We start from the raw sequence: 18,432 nt of genomic DNA, 5'->3' as shown, positions 1-18,432 counted from the left end.
GGTGAACCATTACTGGTTTTAAATTAAAGCATAATAACTCCTAAACTATTTGAATACTGTTAAGGAAATCAAGCCCCTGAAATGATATGGCTTCTTTAGTAATGATTTATATATAATTTATAATTACTTCATAAAACTAAACAGGTTAATTTTGTCATGATATAGCACTCAATATTTTTAAGCATTATCATCCATAGAATTTAGTTCTCTTTGTGCCACTTTTATATAAAACAATACTGTTACAGACAGATATATATGTATATTTTCTTTTTAATACAAATCTAATTCCAGTCTTAGAGTTGGTTTAATGAGATTATATTCAGACATATCTTAATATAACCCTTAAAAATAAAATTTGATTGAAGATCATGCTAAATTATATTAAAGAATGTAATTCTTAGTTTTGATGGAACATCCTATGAAATATTCAACAAAGTAGGCTATTTTAATAGGGGGAAAATGAACCAGTTGCAAAGGTTATTTTATTTTATAATATTACAATTCTTTTTTTGAATACATAGGTAATTCTATTTTAGGTTTACATTGATTTCACTGACAAACCATTAAATATTAGTAGCTCAGCATAGAAGAAAAATTGATTTTTGCTCATTTACTAGTCCAATGCTTGGTACTAGTCAGGTTTCTCCTAGTGGCATTTTAAGGAACCAGAATCTTTCTTATGGCTCCTTCATCTCCTGGGGCACTGGAGTCTTTGTCCCCAGACAAAAGGAAAAAGGGAGGTTTAATAAGGGATATTCACTTATTAATAGCTCAAAACATATAACTTCTCTCATTCCTTTGGGGTAAACTAGTCATAAGGGCCCATCTATGTGTAAGCACAGATTGACAAATGGTGTCCTAAATGACCAGTCAATTTCATAAATGTTGTGGAAGCTAGGGCACAAGTTTTGGTGGCAAGTCAGCTGTCTCCACCACCAACTGTTAAATATGGTTGCTTCCTTCTTCCTCCACACAGAATATTCTTTCTTCAAAGCTAAGCTCTTCTTGCATCCCTTCATCCATCTCCCTGTCAAGGATCTCCACATAATGCACGCTTCTCCACCTCATCAAATATGGTTCCCCATGATATGAAAATCTTGGAATAACAAGTTTCCTGCCCCTCCTCTTACCACACACTTGTACTGGGAATCAAAAGGATTTCAACAGCTTTTCTCATTTGCAAGAAAAACAATGGTATAGAAACATAACAGCCACTACTATTCCTCAGCAATCACAAAATCTTCCTGAGCAGATATGGACAATAACACTCATTATTAGAAGGAAGAAGCTCTGTATAACCCTGATTTCTGTCTGAAACACCCTTCCTTGCCTATCCTTTTTGATGGCTGCTGACTCCAATCTTTGGGAGTTTGACCTTGTCACTTATCATTAATGACTGTTTTGAAGGGAACAATGAGCAATAGTCCCACTTTCATAGGCAGAACCACAGCCTCTGCCCCAAAAGGTTTACACCTTAATCTTTGGAACCTGTAAATAGGCCATATTATGTGGCATTGGAATTTGCAGGTGGACTTAAGGTTGTTGCCTTGCCTTGAGATGGAGAGAGGATGATCTGGGAAGGCCAAGTGTAATTGGCAGGATCCTGACAAGTGAAAAGGAAGGCAGGAGAATCACCACCATGATGTGAAAAACACTGGACTGCCCATTGCTGGCTTTCAAGATAAAAAGAGTCACCAAGAGGCCGTAAACAAAGGAATATGGTGGTGTCTAAATGCTGGGAAGGACAAAGAAACTTATGTCTCCCAGAGCCTCCAGGAAGAATACAGCTCTGCTGTCATGATTTCAGACCAGTGAGACCTATTTTGGACTTCTGACCTCCACAATTATAAGCTTATAAATTTAAGCCACCAGATTTTTGGCAAAAGCAGCAATAAGAAACTTAAGTATCTCCTTGGGAACTATCCAGCTTTTGGATCACAGCCCCTATTATTACAAATTTGGGGGTTGAGCTAGTAAAAAGTCTTTTTTTCTTTCTTCTTCTTTTTTAATTTTTGGTCAGGTTCATGTTTTGTTTGAGTTTTGTTTTTTCTTAATGATAGAATTCTTATAAAACTTGAAGGCCTCTCTTTTAATTACTTTCTTCAGTACCAAATTGCAATAACCACACTCAAAATTCCTAGACAGAGTTGGTTTTAAAACATTTTTCTGTTTTACAGTTTTCTCCCTCCTTCAATCTCTCTCCCCCATCCCCCTAACATTAGTTGTCTTGGGGCTACCAGAAATTACAAACTTCCTTGGGAGTGAAATATTCTTAAAGCGATATTTGCCATATTAAACAGAAATTTCCATCCTATTCTTCCATGAACTCTTCTCTTGTAAAATTATACCCCATTTGATTCAAATGTATGAATTTTCAAGATCATTGTACTGTCGTGTGTAGCTAATAAAAAATAATAATAATAAAAAACTTTATTAAGTCAAGCAAAGTACAACCAACACATTATCTTCATTAAGGTTTTTTTTTTTCTTGTTTTATTTAGGCAGAATTGTAGGGTTGGCAGTCATGTAGTGTGCTTGTTGAGTTCAGTTGTGGACAACTTGATCAAATGTTTTGACATTGCATAGCATGGGTCTCTGCCTTCCTAGCCTATTACATCAATCTTTTGCTGTCTCCTGATCATTGACCCATACCACAAAGTTTAGATTTTTGTCCTGGCAGCACCCAGTTCAAGGTGTCAATTTCTGTGTTAGTTTGAAAATGTTAACTATTGCAACAAATAAATCCATATGTTTCAGCATTTGATTCAACAAAATGGGTGTTTTTTCCTCAGTTTATTAACAGTATAAACTGGGGATGCATGCAGATATTATCAGGAAAACAGGTTCTATTAATCTTATGGCCCAAACCTCCTTAAACCTCAAAATGATCTACAGAAAAGGATAGCTAGAAGTCATGTCTTCCTTTTAAATAATTTTGTACAAAAGCAACTCAGAATTGCTACTCACTTTCCAATGGAGAACTAATGATATGTTCCTGTCTAGGTCCATGGGCTTGCCAAAGTCATGTCTGCTAATTGAGGAGGGCTATGCATGCTGTTGGACAGTTAACTATCTTTGCTACTAATATGCATTCATCATACATGGAACAGAATATTTTTAAATATTTCTTATTTATAAAGATTTCATTCACTAAAACTATGTTGTCAGCCAAGATAGAAAACCACTGCTTTAAATATATTATATTATACCCTGGAACATAGAATATCAGCCAAAGATATTTGGCTAGAAAACTGGGTATATAGATAGGTAGAAAAAATTAAGGTCAGGAACACACATGTACCTTTTCCAAGGACACAGTAGATCCTGGGAAGTGTGTGTGCACATTCATATACACATACACACACCAGTGCAATGGTCCCTATCTCAGACCCTAAATTTTAGCCAGGGAAAGGCATTAGGCAAATAACACATTTAATTATAGAAATTGAGAAATGCTATAAATGAAAAAAGCATAAGGTACTATGAAAGAATTTAATAACAAGACTTGATATTGATTTATGAATTAGTAAATAGTTTCTCAAAGGAAAATACATAAAAGAGTAATGATATTAAGCCAGGTGAAAAGTGGGGTTAAAAAAATAATACAATACCAGGACCCTCATTTGAGGAAGCTGAAGGGGGTTTTCTTTTTCAGATATAATGAGGTAGCTTGCAGAAATCCAAAGTTTATTTTGAGAACAACTAGAAACGTCTCATAGAATATATAAAGGCATCAAAGTTCTGCTGAATCAACCTGGACAGAAAGGTAAAACTTGTTCTTTCAGTATAGTGAAACTATTGATAATCTTTCCATACTCTTTAGAAACTTTTTTCTTAGCCTATCAAACTAGCCATATGAAGTGGCTTAGGAAGCTGAAGCAGGAGGATCACAAATTTAAGGCCAACCTCAGCAATTTAGTAAGGCCCTCAGCAATTGAGTGAGACACTGACTCAAAATAAAAAAAATTTAAAATGACAGGGGATGTAGCTCAGTAGTAAACTTTCCTAAATTTAGAAAGGTGAAATACATAATTTGTAATCTCTGCAGAGTTTTTATGCCTAATATCCAACATTTAGTCACATAGAATAAACATTGTTTTTTTTTTTTTAAAAAAACATATGACCAAACATTTAGAAAATATGAGAAAAAAGGAAATTGACATATAGCAATCCAAATAGTAGAGATAGCAGACAAGGACATTAAAATATATGATATAGAATTCAAGAAAGAGAAACAACATGGGGAAAAAAAGATTAAAATATGAAAAATTTTACTAGGAAAATAGTAAAATTATAAGAAATTATTACATACACACAAATACAAATAGAAATATTAGGACTAAAGATATAACTTTAATAGCAAATTGAGTTGCAAAAGAAAAACTTAGGGAATTGGATACAGCCCTTCAGAAAATTCCAAACTAAAGGGAGAAAATTTCAGAAAAGTAATAGGTATGTGGCACAGAATAAAAAGGTCTAATATACATGCAATTGAAGTGTCCCAAGAAGAAGATGGGAGACACTGGGGCAGAAAGAATGGTTGAGAATTTAAAACTGATGTATCAGAGATTAAAACTGATGTATTCAGAGATTTAGAAAGAACTATGAAACTGGAGCAGCACAAATAAAAAGGAAACCACATTTAAGCACATTTCTGCTAACAATGGGAAATAATGACAAAATTTTGAAAGTAGTTGTTTTAGTCAGCTCTTTCACTGCTATGACTGAAAGATCTGACAGAACAATTTTAGGGGAGGAAAATTTTATTTAGGGGCTCACGGTTTCTGAGGTCTCAGTCAATAGACAGCTGGCTCCATTCCTTGGGGCTCCAGGTGAAGCAGAACATCATGGTGGAAGAGTGTGGTGGAGGGAAGCAGCTCATATGATGATTAGAGGAGAGAGAGAGAGATCTCCACTTGCCAAATACAAATATATACCCCAAAGCCATGCCCCCAATTCCTCATCTTCTCCATCCACACCCCACCTGCCTTCAGTTACCACTCAATTCCATCAGGTGAGTGTGTTAAAGCTCTCCTAACCCAATCATTTCTTCTCTGAATCATCTTGCATTCTCTCGTACATGAGCTTTAGGGAGACACCTCACATCCAAACTATAATAGTAATCTTATGACAAAAGAGGCAGGAAAATGTTTGCCACATTCAGCGAATATTTCTAAAAATCCTGTGCAGGTGTACCTTAGTTAAAATTAATAGTAAGTCAAAAGAAAATGGATGCTTAAAAATCAATAAATTCGATGACATCAAATGAAAAAGCTTCTTTATAGCAAAGGAAACAACCAAGAGCATGAAAAGAGAACCTACAAGATGGGAGAAAATCCTTTCCACTTGCCCCTCAGATTGGGCATTCATCTCCAGGATACACAGAGAACTCACCTTAACAATAAGGAGATAATAACCTAATATATATATTGCCTATAATATAGGCAAAGGAACTTAATAGACACTTGTCAAAAGAAGAAATATAATATAAATGGTCAACAAATAAATGACAAAATGTTCAATATCTCTAGCAATCATAAAAATGCAAATTAAAACTACACTGAGATTTCATCTCACTCCAGTCAGAATGGCAATTATCAAAAATACAAGTGGGGCTGGGGTTGTGTGGCTCAGTAGTTGAGCGCTTGCCTCACATGTGTGAGGCACTGGGTTCAATATTCAGCAGCACATAAAAAATGGATAGATAAGACAAAGATATTGTGTCCATCTACAACTTTAAAAAAATACAAGTAACAATAAGTGTTGGTGAGGATGTAAGGAGAAGGGTACATTCATACATTGTTGGTGTGACCACTCTGGAAAGCAATATGGAATTCCTCACAGAACTAGGAATGGAACCACTATTTATTCCACTTATTCCAGTCCTCTGTATATATCCAAATGATTTAAAATCAGCATGCTACAATAATGCAGCCACATCATTGTTTATTGCAGCAAGATTCCCAGTTATCTATGTTAGGAAGTTAACTACGTGCCCTTCAATAGATGTGATGTATATACACAAATTACTCAGCCACAAAGAAGAATGACTTTATGACATTTGCCAGTAAATGGGGACTATCATGCTAAGTGAAATAAGCCATTGCCAAAAGTCAATGGTCAAGTGTTTTCTCTTATATGGGGAAGCTAACTCATAATAAGGGGAGAGGAAGTTTAGTGGAGTAGACAAAGGGAAATGAAGGGAATGGAAAAGTAATGAGTAAAGGAAACACAGTGGAATTAATTTGACATAACTTTCCTATATACATATATGAATATACTATAGTGAATCTCACCACAGTGTACATCCATGAGAAATTAATTTAAAAACTAACTGGGTAAATGGCAGAAAAATCATCAGAGGGAAGGGGACAGAGGGTGGGAAGAGGAAAGGCAAAAGAGAGATACTGGGGTCTGAATTAGAGCAAGACATATTCCATGAATTATAAATATGTCCAAATGGATTTCCCTGTCATGTATAACTAAATATGTGTGTATGTATATAATTTTAATATATATATTTATTTATATATAAAGAGGTGATTCAAATGAGGTTTCAAAAGGAAGAAACAGGCAAAATAATACAAAATCTTGGATATTTTAAATTTTATCTTAGAGTAATGAAGAAGTTTGAAAGACCAAACCAAAGAATGCCATAATCAGATATTTATGATAAAAGCATTACTCCACCAGTCCTGAGGAGAATGGGTGAAAGAGAAGGGAATAAAAAGAGGAGAGACCGGGAATCTGATTGTCATAACCAGAAGCATTATGTATTATTACAAGACAAAATACTTACAGCATAACTAGGGCCCAAGTTGATCAGACCACCAGCAAGCTGATTTGTTCCCGAGTCTCTGTGCATTGAGTGGCACCTTAGAGAAATGCCTTTAACCAAATGTAGTTTGGATCCCAGCAAACCTGAAATTACTGGCCAATGTCCAGTGATCAGTGATCCCATCTGGGGGTAAATGAAGTGTGCCAAAGTGAGGAGCTAGGAAATGATACTGTTCATGTTTACTGAAACAACATTTTGTCCATTATTTTGTTTTTCTCCATACAATTTTAGATATCTTGATGCTGAGTATAGTCATAATGGAAACAAAAAGACCAGCCGTGCTCATGGATGTTAAGGAAACTAACAAACTAAGCACTTAATAGTATCACACACTGTGCTGCATGTTTTATACATTTTGTTTCATTGAAATGTCACAGTGATCTTGTAAAGAGGTCTCATTTTCCTTATACAGGAGAGAAAATTGAAATTAAATGAAAGTATGTTGCTGAGAGTAAAACGTAGATTAAGAGATACGCTTAAGAAGACATAGCTACCAAATGGCAGCTGAGAATAAACCAAGGCCACTAACTTTGAAGACCGTGGTGTTTCCACTATGTTCTGCTCTGGGAAATTCAATAGTTCTTTTTCACATCCTCATTCATTAAGGACTGAGGTAAAGGGAGGAATTAACTTCTCAAAAAGTTGGGCAGGGAAGGATGTGACAGGCACTGTCTTTGCCTGTACTATCCCTGGATAGTACAGGGAAGGTGACTCAGTTACAATGATGATTCTGATTGTTTTTTCCAACTTGGTGAGTCATCTATAATTGCATTTTGTTGATGACTTCTATTAACTAGAATGATAAAATATTAATAAGCATATACAGTTCCCCAAAATAAGGTCATCAGAATGATATAATAAGAGATGATCATATAATACATAGTAACATTTTAGAAAAATATATAGAATCTTGTGATTTATTTTTCTTATTTGTAAGTTTATGATAGTTGCTATGTACAAATATCTAAACTTGGCACTGTCCTAGGTGAGTTTTCAAAGACTGAACTGAAAATATGTAGGAAAGTATTGTTCAATTCTATTTAAAAATATCATTTTAATGAAATATTATTTAATACATGGAAAACCTTGTTCATCACATAAAATTTATTGTTTCTTTGGGAAGGAAATGAAGTACAGTAATGCATGAAATGCATTTTTGAAAGGTGGCCCAATCCCAGTGTCTCATGAAGGATGACTAGTCTTGAGAAAAGCAGGAAAATATAGAATTTCTTAATTTCTTCCAATAGCATTTTTTAAATTTGTGATTTATTTATTTGTTTGTTTGTTTGTTTATTTATTTATTTATTTTTCAGTACTGGGGTTGGGGCCAGAACTTAGAGGTTTACACAAACTAGGCAAGTGCTCTGCAATTGAGCTACATCCCTAGCTCAATACTTTCAATTTCATTGCTCCTGAAACATTGACTGATTTCCATGAAACTGAGCAGAAACCTCATAAACCAACTGGTTGTACTCTAGAAAGGAAGTTCGCAAAGGCTTTGCCAGATAGACTAGGAAACATCAATCACTTATGACCTGGGGACCACAGTTCTTACACTCTGAAGATAATAGTGTTAAGAAGTTAGCCTGTCTGCAATGGGATTCATATCCCTCCCCTGCCATTTATCAAATAGGTAACCTTTTCAAGTTCACTGGGATTTCATTTGCTTCAGTTTAGTCGTATAAAAAGTGAAAATAATAGTGGATATTACCCCATGGAGTTTGAGTTCATACACACAAAACTGAGAGCATTGTGCAGAGAGTAACAACCATTTTATAAACACTGGATACCATTTCATCACTATCATTCCACCACTGCATCACTGCCCTCCTCCTCCTCCTCCCTTCCTCCTACTCCTCCAGTACTGTTTTATTTTCTTTCATTTTATTTATTCTAATTTGTTGTATATGACAGCAGAATGCAATTCAATTCATATTACACAAATACAGCACAAATTTTCATGTATCTGGTTGTACACAAAGTAGAGTCACACCATTCATGTTTTCATACATGTACTTAGGCTAATGTTGTTCATCTCATTTTACCCTGTTTCTTACCCCCATTTTCCTCCCTTCCCTTCTCTCCCCTTTTCCTTATCTAAAGTTCATCTATTCCTCCCATGCTGCCTCACCCCATCCCCATTATGAATCAGCCTCCTTATATAAGAGAAAACATTCAGCATTTGGTTTTGGGGGAATGGCTTACTTCACTCAGCATTATGTTTTCCAACTCCATTTATTTACTTGCAAATTCTGTAATTTCTCTCTCTCTCTCTCTCTCTCTCTCTCTCTCTCTCTCTCTCTCGATGCTGAGGATTGAACCTAAGGCCTTGTGCATGCTAGGCAAGTACTCTACCAACTGAGCTATATCCTCCGTCCTTTACTCTCTTTTAATGCTGAGTAATATTCCATTGTGTATATATACCACATTTTCTGTATCCACTCATCTACTGAAGGGCATCTAGGTTGGTTCCTCAATTTTGCTATTGTAAATTGTGCTGCTATAAACATTGATGTGGCTGTGTCCCTGTAGTATGCTGTTTTTAAGTCCTTTGGTTATAAACAGAGGAGTGGAATAGCTGGGTCAAATGGTGTTTCCATTCCCAGTTTTCCAAGGAATCTCCATACTGCTTTCCATGTTGGCTGCACCAATTTGCAGTCCCAACAGCAGTCTATGAGTGTGCCTTTTCCCCCACATTCTCACCAACACTTATTGTTATTTGTATTCTTAATAGCTGCCATTCTGACTGGAGTGAGGTAAAATCTTACAGTGGTTTTTGATTTGAATTGCTAGAGATGTTGAACATTTTTTCACATATTTGTTGACTGTATATCATCTTCTGAGAAGTATCTGTTCAGTTCCTTGGCCCATTTGTTGATTGGGTTATTCGGGTTTTGATGGTAAGATTTTTTGAGTTCTTTATACATCCTAGAGATATCTGATGTGCATGTGGTAAAAATTTGCTCCCATTCTGTAGGCTCTCTATTCACTTCACTGATGGTTTCCTTTGCTGAGAAGAAGCTTTTTAGTTTGAATCTATCTCCTTTATTGATTCTTGATTTTGATTCTTGTACCATAGAAGTCTTATTAAGGAAGTTGGAGCCTAATCTGACAGGATGGAGATTTGGGCCTACTTTTTCTTCTATTAGACAGAGTCTCTGGTTTAATTCCTTTGATTCACTTTGAGTTGAGTTTTGCGCATGGTGAGAGATAGGGGCTTAACTTCATTTTGTTGCATATGGATTTCCAGTTTTCCCTGCAACATTTGTTGAAAAGGCTATCTTTTCTCCAACAGATGTTTTTTGGTGCCTTTGTCTATATAAGATAACCGTATTGATGTGGACTTGTCTCTGTGTCCTCTATTCTGTACCATTGGTCTACAAGTCTATTTTGGTGCCAATACCATGCCGTTTTTGTTACTATTGCTCTCTAGTCCACTCTTGGCAATATGTCATCATAATCAACATTTCTCTGTTTTCTGCAAATTTCCTGATGGGATTTCCATTTTTACCAGAATATTAAATCTTATATTCTGCATTTCTTCATCATCATTTCCTCCTTTAGGTTTTCCTTATTTTCTTTTTTACCCTCCTCCCTTTTTCCTTCCTCCCTTCTTATTTTTATAACTCTGTTTTAAACATTTTAAATTTAATATTTGATGTATATAAAAGCATATTTATAATATATTGTAAGGTGTAATAAATGACCATAAATCAAACACCCCATACCCACCAAAAGGTTAGGAAATGGAGCATTACCAGCATGACCTAGAAGACTCTGCCTTAATCCATTGGCTGTGTACTCTCATTCACAATAAATTCATCATCCTGAACTTTATTTATTACTACTTTTTAAATCAATAAGTATTTTTATCTCCTATGTCTGTATTCCCAATCAGCATACTGCTTAATCTTGCATGCTTCAAAATTTCATATAAATGGAATTACAATGTTTGCAGTCTTCATGTCTTATTTCTACTCAATCTTATGATCCCAAGGTAGATTCATGTTAGTTTTAGCTGTGTTCATTTTTTTCTTGCTGTATACACTATAGTATATATAAATTGACCACAACTTTTAAAATTAATTTGATTCTTGCTAGAACTTTGCATAGTTCCTAATTCTCTAACCAACAGTGTTTCAGTGAACATTTTTGTACCTATTTCTTGGTTCATGTTTTTCAGAATTCCTTAGTATACACTTTATGAGTTAATGGTTGGGTAATTAGATATAGGAAATTTTATTTAATAATGCCAAATTATTTTTCATGTAACTATCATACTTTACATTCCAACTAGCAATATATAAGAATTTGGTTACTTCAGAACCTAAAGTACCTGAAAAAGTCTTTCCCCCATCTTTTGTTTTGTCCCAGCAAAAAGGTTTAATTATATATACCTGTAATTTAAGATATGAGGATATATAGCATTTTTCTGAGGAGCCTGAAGACATAATGAGTTATTAGTTTCACAGTTGTTAATAGTTTCATTTTTGAAACTTCCACTCTTACAAAAACTTTGGTAGATGACAATACTGCAAGTTCTATAATAGTGTGCAAAAAGTTCAACTTCTCAGTAATCTAATTGGTCCTCCCATGTCCAGTCAAAAAAACCAGCAAATGATATAATATTTGTGTATTATGGCTATAGTAGAAAACATGTCATCTCTGTTGAACTTTTTGCTCTGTGACGATGTGGACAAAAAAGGGCATTCTCTATAGAAAGTTTATGTATCAAGGACGGAGAGATTAAATATCTACACTTGGTTTTGTAGAAAGGCACATAACATCACGAGGGCAGTGTAGCATGGAGGGTGACTCATCTTGAATAGCTATAGTTTGTGGCTGCACAATTCTAATGACAGTGGCCGAAAAATCACATTTTTAAAAAATTGCACTTTCTATTTAAATGATATGCCTATACAATATACATTTCTAATAATTAAATGCATAGTGAAAAACAAATATATTTTAAGATCACTTTTGTTAAAATTTCCTGTGGCTCCCTATGTTAAAAGAAGTTTGGTTGCACCAGTTTGCAGTCCCATCAGCAATGTATGAGTGTATCCTTTTCCCCACATCCTCCCCAACATTTATTGTTATATATACATTTAAAAAACAAATAAATGACAGTGGAATGCATTACAATTCTTATTACATATATACAGCACAATTTTTCATATCTCTGGTTGTATATTAAATATGCTAACACCAATTCGTGTCTTCATGCATGTACTTTGGATGATGATGTCTATCACATTCTGACTGAAGTGAGATGGAATCTCTGCATTTTTCTAATGGCTAGAGATGTTGAACATTTTTTCATATATTTGTTGATTATTTATATTTCTTCTTTTCAGAAGGGTCTGTTTAGTGCCTTTTCCCATTTATTTATTATTTGTGGGGTTTTTTTTGGGGGGTGTTATGTTTTTGAGTTCTCTCTATATCCTGGAGATTAATGCCCTATCTGATGAGCATGTGGTAAAAATATTCTCCCTTTCTAAGGCTCTCTTTCCAAGTTCTTGATTGCTTTCTTTGCTGTGAAGAAGCTTTATAATTTCATGCCATCCCACTTACTGATCTTTTTACCTTACTTTTTATGCTTTAGGAGTCTTGTTAAAGAAATCAGTTCATGAACTGATATGTTGGAGTGTTGGGCCTACAGTTTCTTCTAGCTGGTGCAGGGTCTCTAGTCTGTTTCCTAGGTCTTTAATCTACCTTGCGTGAGTTTTGTACAGGATGACAAATAGAGGTTAAATTTCATTCCATTACATATGGATTTCCAGTTTTCTTTCTTTCTTTCTTTCCTCCTCCTCCTCCTCCTCCTCCTCCTCCTCCTCCTCCTCCTCCTCCTTATTCTCTTTCTTTTTCTTCATTTTGATTTCTAGTTTTCCCAGCATTATTTGTTAAGGAGGATCTCTTTCCTTCAATGTATGTTTTTGGCACTTCCATCAAGTATAAGACAACTGTGTTCATGTGGGTTGGAAAACAGTATGAAGATACCTCAAAAAACTAGGAATGGAGCCACCATTTGACCCAGTTATCCCACTCCTCTGTATATATACACAGGATTTAAAATCAGCATGCTATAATGATGCAGCCACATCAATGTTTATAGTAGCACAATTTATAATAACTGTATGGAGCCAACCTAGCTTCCCTTCAACAGATTAATGGATAAAGAAAATGTGGTGTATATACACAATGGAATACTACTCAGTCATCAAGAAGAATAACTTTATGACATTTACTATCCAATGGATGGGTGTGGAGACTATTATGTTAAGTGAAATAAACTAATCCTCAAAATACCAAAGGTCGAATGTTTTCTGATATGTGGCAGCTAACCCAAAATAAGGGGGGTAGTGGGGAATAATAGATGCTTAATGGAGTAGACAAAGAGAGGGGATGGGAAAATAAGAAAATTAAATAAATAAATAAATAAAATAAGAACAGTGGAATGAATATGACAGAACTTGCCTGTCTATACATATGAATACACCACAGTGAATTTCAACGTTATGTACATCCATGAGAAGTTAATTTAAAAAAATAACTATGGGAAAATGGCAGAAAAATCAATATAGGGAAGGGAGCAGGGGGTAGAGGGAGGGAAAGGTGAGGAGAGGCACTGGGGTCTGGATTAGAACAAGATACATTCCATGCTTTTATAATCACATCCAAATGGATTTTACTGTCGTGTCCAGCTGAAAAGAACCAATAAAAATAAATAAGTAAAAAATAGAAATATCTATAAGGAAAAGAAAGTAAGTTTGGTTCCATATGCAAAATTTTGAGAGGGACTCTTATAATCTTTGATAATTACAATATACAAGATTTCTGAAGAAGAAACTCTTCTCAACTCTTTCTCTCTTCATATATGTACTTTCTCTGTCTCTACACACACACACACACACACACACACACACACATGCATATATGTTGGGGGTTGGGAGTGGGTAGTTGAAGATTGCTAGGGAAGTAAGAAGCCTTGCAAAAAATTGTTAGGCCCACAGAAATTCCATTTGGGCTGCCAAATTTGCATTAGTCCCGCCCACAGTTTGAAATGTCACCCCACCCTCTCTTTGCCATCTGTACTACCACCTACTGATTCCTATGTCTCTAGTCTTAGAGAACAGAAGCATCTGCCTATGACAGGCACATTGCCCCCCAAACATAGATTCAAATGAAAAATCAGAAAAATTTATTAAAGCAGAGTCAGAATATACATATATTTTTAGAGTCAGAATTTTACCATTGTAAGGTTTTCAGGCTGTCTCCCCCCACTCCCAATTTCTTTTACTTTATAAGCACAGAAAGAGAGTATTTTTATGATATATCTGAAATTGCTTTATGAATTAATAACATACAACATGTGAAAATGCCTTGTTGCTAACTGAATGATGCAGTTTTTTTCCTATTAATTATTTGCCATTTATTAATTTATTTGTCCAACACATATTTATGAGGTTATAAAATGATAGCAAGAGAATTAAAATATGTTCTCTTTACTCCTGAAGATCACAATCTAGGGCAGTCATATCTGTATGTATGGCACTATAAAAATTATAACTTATTTTTTTGGGAGGGGTGGTGGTGCTGGGGATTGAACCCAGGGCCTTGTGCATGCAAGGCAAGCACTCTACCAACTGAGCTATATCCCCAGCCCCCCAAAATATAACTTTCTAATGCCAAAAAAGGATTAAACAGAAAAAATTAAATCACCTTTAATAATATACTTATCTCAATATATCCATGATGTTATCATCTCTACATGTAATTCATAAGAAATTCATTATTGTTATCCTTTAAAGTGATTTTTGGAATGTTTTCAAAATCCTGTGTATATTTTAATAGTTACTGCACGTCTCAATTTGGATGAGCCACATTATAGAAAGAGGTAAATAGTAAATAAATATATAAGAGGTAAATAGTAAATAAATAAATGTTCTGAATGCTCTGAGGGGTGTTTACAGGGAGACTAGCTAATGTAGGAGATTGGGAAGGCTTTTAAGAAGAATTTTAGGCCAAGGACTGATTGATTAATAGGAGTTAGACTTGTAAAACAGAGAAATACCAGGAGAGAGGAAAAAAGCTTTCCAAGCTAAGTGAATAATGTATGCCCTTTTGAAGCTCTGAAATAAGTTTAGTATAGGAAGCATATGCAATGGATATGGCAGTTGATTATACATAATGGATAAATGTTCAAGATGCCACAGGAGCACGGAAAATGGAATGATTTTGTGGTTAGCAAAAAAGGTTAAAGTTTACTCAGGACTTGAAGAGTGAGTAGGTATTTGTGAAATGGATGATTAAGCTTGGAAAAGAGAAGGCGTTTCTCAGGTAAAGTTTAAAGCTGGGAGACGGCAGGGCCACATGGGAAAATTGACATAGCTCCCTTAGGCTACAGAGTAGGCTGTTTGTGGTGATAGTAGAAAATGAAACAAAAGAGCAACATTGGGACCAGATCATGAAAAGCCTAGTTTGCAGGATCAGCTGAACTGTTTCTTAGCTGCTATGGAGGAGTGCCACAGTCTGGTTAGTATGCTAGATCTTGCCCCTGAATGCTGTAGGAGGGCAGGACTGAAGCAGAAATTCCACTCAGGAACCCTAAAATCCTCAGAACTGCCTTATTTGTGTGTGTGTGTGTGTGTGTAGTGGAGGCAGGGGGTGTTCATGTGATAATACTGGAAGCATTGGTATCCTTATAAGAAAAGGAATAGAGATTAGAATGTTTCTTTAAAATATTTTTTTTAGTTGTTGATAGATCTTTATTTTATTCATTTATTCTTATGCAGAACTGAGAATCAAACCCAGTGCCTCACACATGTTAGGCAAGTGCCTTACCATTGAGCCACAACCCCAGCCCAAGACCAGAATAGTCTTACACAGGAAAAACCATGTGAGTACTTAGCAAGAAGGAACCTGTAATTAAGGAAGAGAAACCAGGTGAACCAAAAACTTGATCTTGGACATCTAACTTCCTGAAACATTGGTGGGGAAGCCTTATACTGTTTAAACCTATGGCATTTTGTCATGACAACTCGGGTCACCAAAACAAACTGCTCTTGACTTAAACAACAGAAATTAATTTTCTCACAGTTCTGGAGGCTGGAAGTGTTAGATCAGGGTGCCAGCATGGTTGAGTTTGGCAAGGGCTCTCTTCCCAACTTGTGGACTACTGCCTTCTCACCATGTCTCACACTATGAACAGAAACAGCATGTTGGCCTCAAAGCAGCTACAGATCTATATTTTTGCCTGGGTATATCTATGATTGGATTATTACATTTTTTAAAATTTACAAACTGTCATATTCTAGGCATTTCAGTCTTGCAAAACAAGGAAAATCTTGCTCCTTGATTCCCACATTCCTTCTGTGGTACGTCTGGACTGGTACTGTGGTATTAGTAAGGACTGTTACCTTGCCTTTTCTCACCTTTCAATTTCTATGAAAACCTGTCTCTTCATGATAAAATGCAATGCCTTGAAGGAAGGGCACATGTGTTACCTTCTGATCCTCTTCACTGCTTTGATTTGATTGGTTTTCAGGTTCTGACTAGGTCCTGTTAAACTGTCTGCTTTCATCAAGGCCTATCTTTATGCTGCCTCCTTAATAAGCTGTTTCTGACTTTATCCATTGGATATGACCCCTCTTTTCTTTGAAATCCTTAGTGATTTATTGATATTTCTTAAATAATAAATAATTTTTAAAATAATTTTTGCTAGTCCAAATTTTGCCTTATGTTTTCTGTAACAGAATTTGCAACTTTTAATTGACATACCACAGCCAGTTAGAGTGGTAAGGGAGATTGAAAAGAAAAAGTTTTTGCATGACAACAGTAAAAGTATGTATTTGTCATCTTTGATATTGGTTATAAAAGATCTGGTTGATGATGAAGATTTTAACTAACAAAGTGAAGGAGCAGGCTGCAGGCCATAGGCCATCTAAGAAAAGGTCTCCATAGGTAGGGTCCTTAGGCCCGGATGCAGGCCCTTCAAATCTTGCTAGAGGAGTAATTAGGAGGCCAATGTGACTGTAGATAAGGGACCAAGACAGAGAACAATTGGTGAGTGTATCTGAGAAGTACTTAGGAATCAGAGGAAATGGGACCTCCTAAGCAGTAATCAGCAGTGTGAAGCTACTGTAGAATTCAGGGAGCACCAAAGCATAGTCCCTTACAAGTACACTGACAGATGTGTATGTGTCCAAATATGTGAACAAAATGAACTTAATGTGGGCACAACTAGAATCAGGGAGAATCTCTTGTCTAGGCAAGAGATGAGATGGTAGGGGCTGGGGATGTGGCTCAAGTGGTAGCATGCTTGCCTAGCATGCGTGAGGCACTGGGTTTGATTCTCAGCACCACATAAAAATAAAATAAAGATATTGTGTCCACCTAAAAATAAAAATTAAATATTTAAAAAAAGAGAGATGAAATGGTTTGTAATGGTAGTAGTAGAAATGGGTGGAGAGCAACTGCATTTTGAATGTATTTTGAAGTTGGTGAAATTGAGTATTAGCCCAAGAGTGGGATTAAGACTGGTGCCTAAGACTTTGAGCTCAGCAATAGGGGAAAGTGAACATTTACTAAGATACAAAAGGCAAGAGGAATAGGTTTAAGGTAAGGAATAGAACAAAATTTCTTCTTTAAGGATGTAATCGGAGGGAAGTATGCCAATTTAAAGTGTCTAATTTGTCATCCAAATGGAAATGTGGAGCAGGCAATTGACAAGTATTGTTAAAGTTTAAAACTTGGGTTTGGACTACAAACATATATGCGTGGCCAAAGGGTACAGCATATCTTGGATTAATATCCTGGATCCATACTGTTCTCTGAATCCTTGCTGACTTCTACTGTGTCAAGGTTCCTCTTATTATGTTTCTCCTCGCATAGACCCTGACCCTTTGTGGCATCCTGTTGACACCCTCTAGAGAAGCTCTTCATGCCAGGTATTTGCCTTGCCATTGACAAAGACAAGTCTCTACCTTTCACACCTATCTCCCATTGCCCTGGGGCACCTGCCCTAGATGCCACCTTCCTTTCACTTTCCACATCTTTCTGCATCTCTCCCTGCTTCCTACCTCTCTAATTAATCTCCCACAAAAGATAGGGGGGAAAAATCTCTTTTTAAAATATAATTTTCTATGAGTTCACTTTAATTATACATACCATTCACCCACATTTTGAGATAATTATACAACCATGGAAAATAATTTGCTCCAATTCAGTCTCCAGTAATTCTTCTTTCCCTTCTCTCTTCCCTTCTCATTTCCTTTTCTCTACTCTTCTGATCTTTCTTCTTTTTATTTATAGTTTTTTTTCTTTAAGTTAGTGTTTTATTAATATATGTAAAGGTGAAATTCACTGTCGTGTATTCACATATGTACACAGGATAGTTTGGTCATCTTAATTTCTCTGTTCTTCCCTTTTCTCTTCCCTCTCCTTCCCCACTCAGTCGCCTTCCTCTACTCCACTGATCTCACTTTTTCATGGAATTTCATGGATTCCCTCCCCATACACACACACACACACACACACACATTTTTCTTCCTTGATGTTTCATTATTTTCTTGCTCACCTGAGCATGGGGGGAG

General features: G+C 35.8%; 1 non-coding gene across 1 annotated transcript; it reads right to left on the bottom strand.

The window, feature by feature from the left end:
* Positions 1-14,426: 14,426 nt before the first annotated feature.
* Positions 14,427-14,499, bottom strand: Trnaa-ugc (transfer RNA alanine (anticodon UGC)). Its single transcript has one exon. It is a non-coding gene; the product is annotated as a tRNA-Ala (tRNA).
* Between the last annotated feature and the right edge of the window lie 3,933 nt (positions 14,500-18,432).

Source organism: Marmota monax, unplaced genomic scaffold, assembly GCF_021218885.2.
Source record: "Marmota monax isolate L192 unplaced genomic scaffold, Marmota_monax_Labrador192_F-V1.1 WCK01_AAM20220418_F8-fsc00065, whole genome shotgun sequence".
Classification (NCBI taxonomy): Eukaryota; Metazoa; Chordata; class Mammalia; order Rodentia; family Sciuridae; genus Marmota; species Marmota monax.
This window is presented reverse-complemented; position numbering and strand designations above follow the sequence as displayed.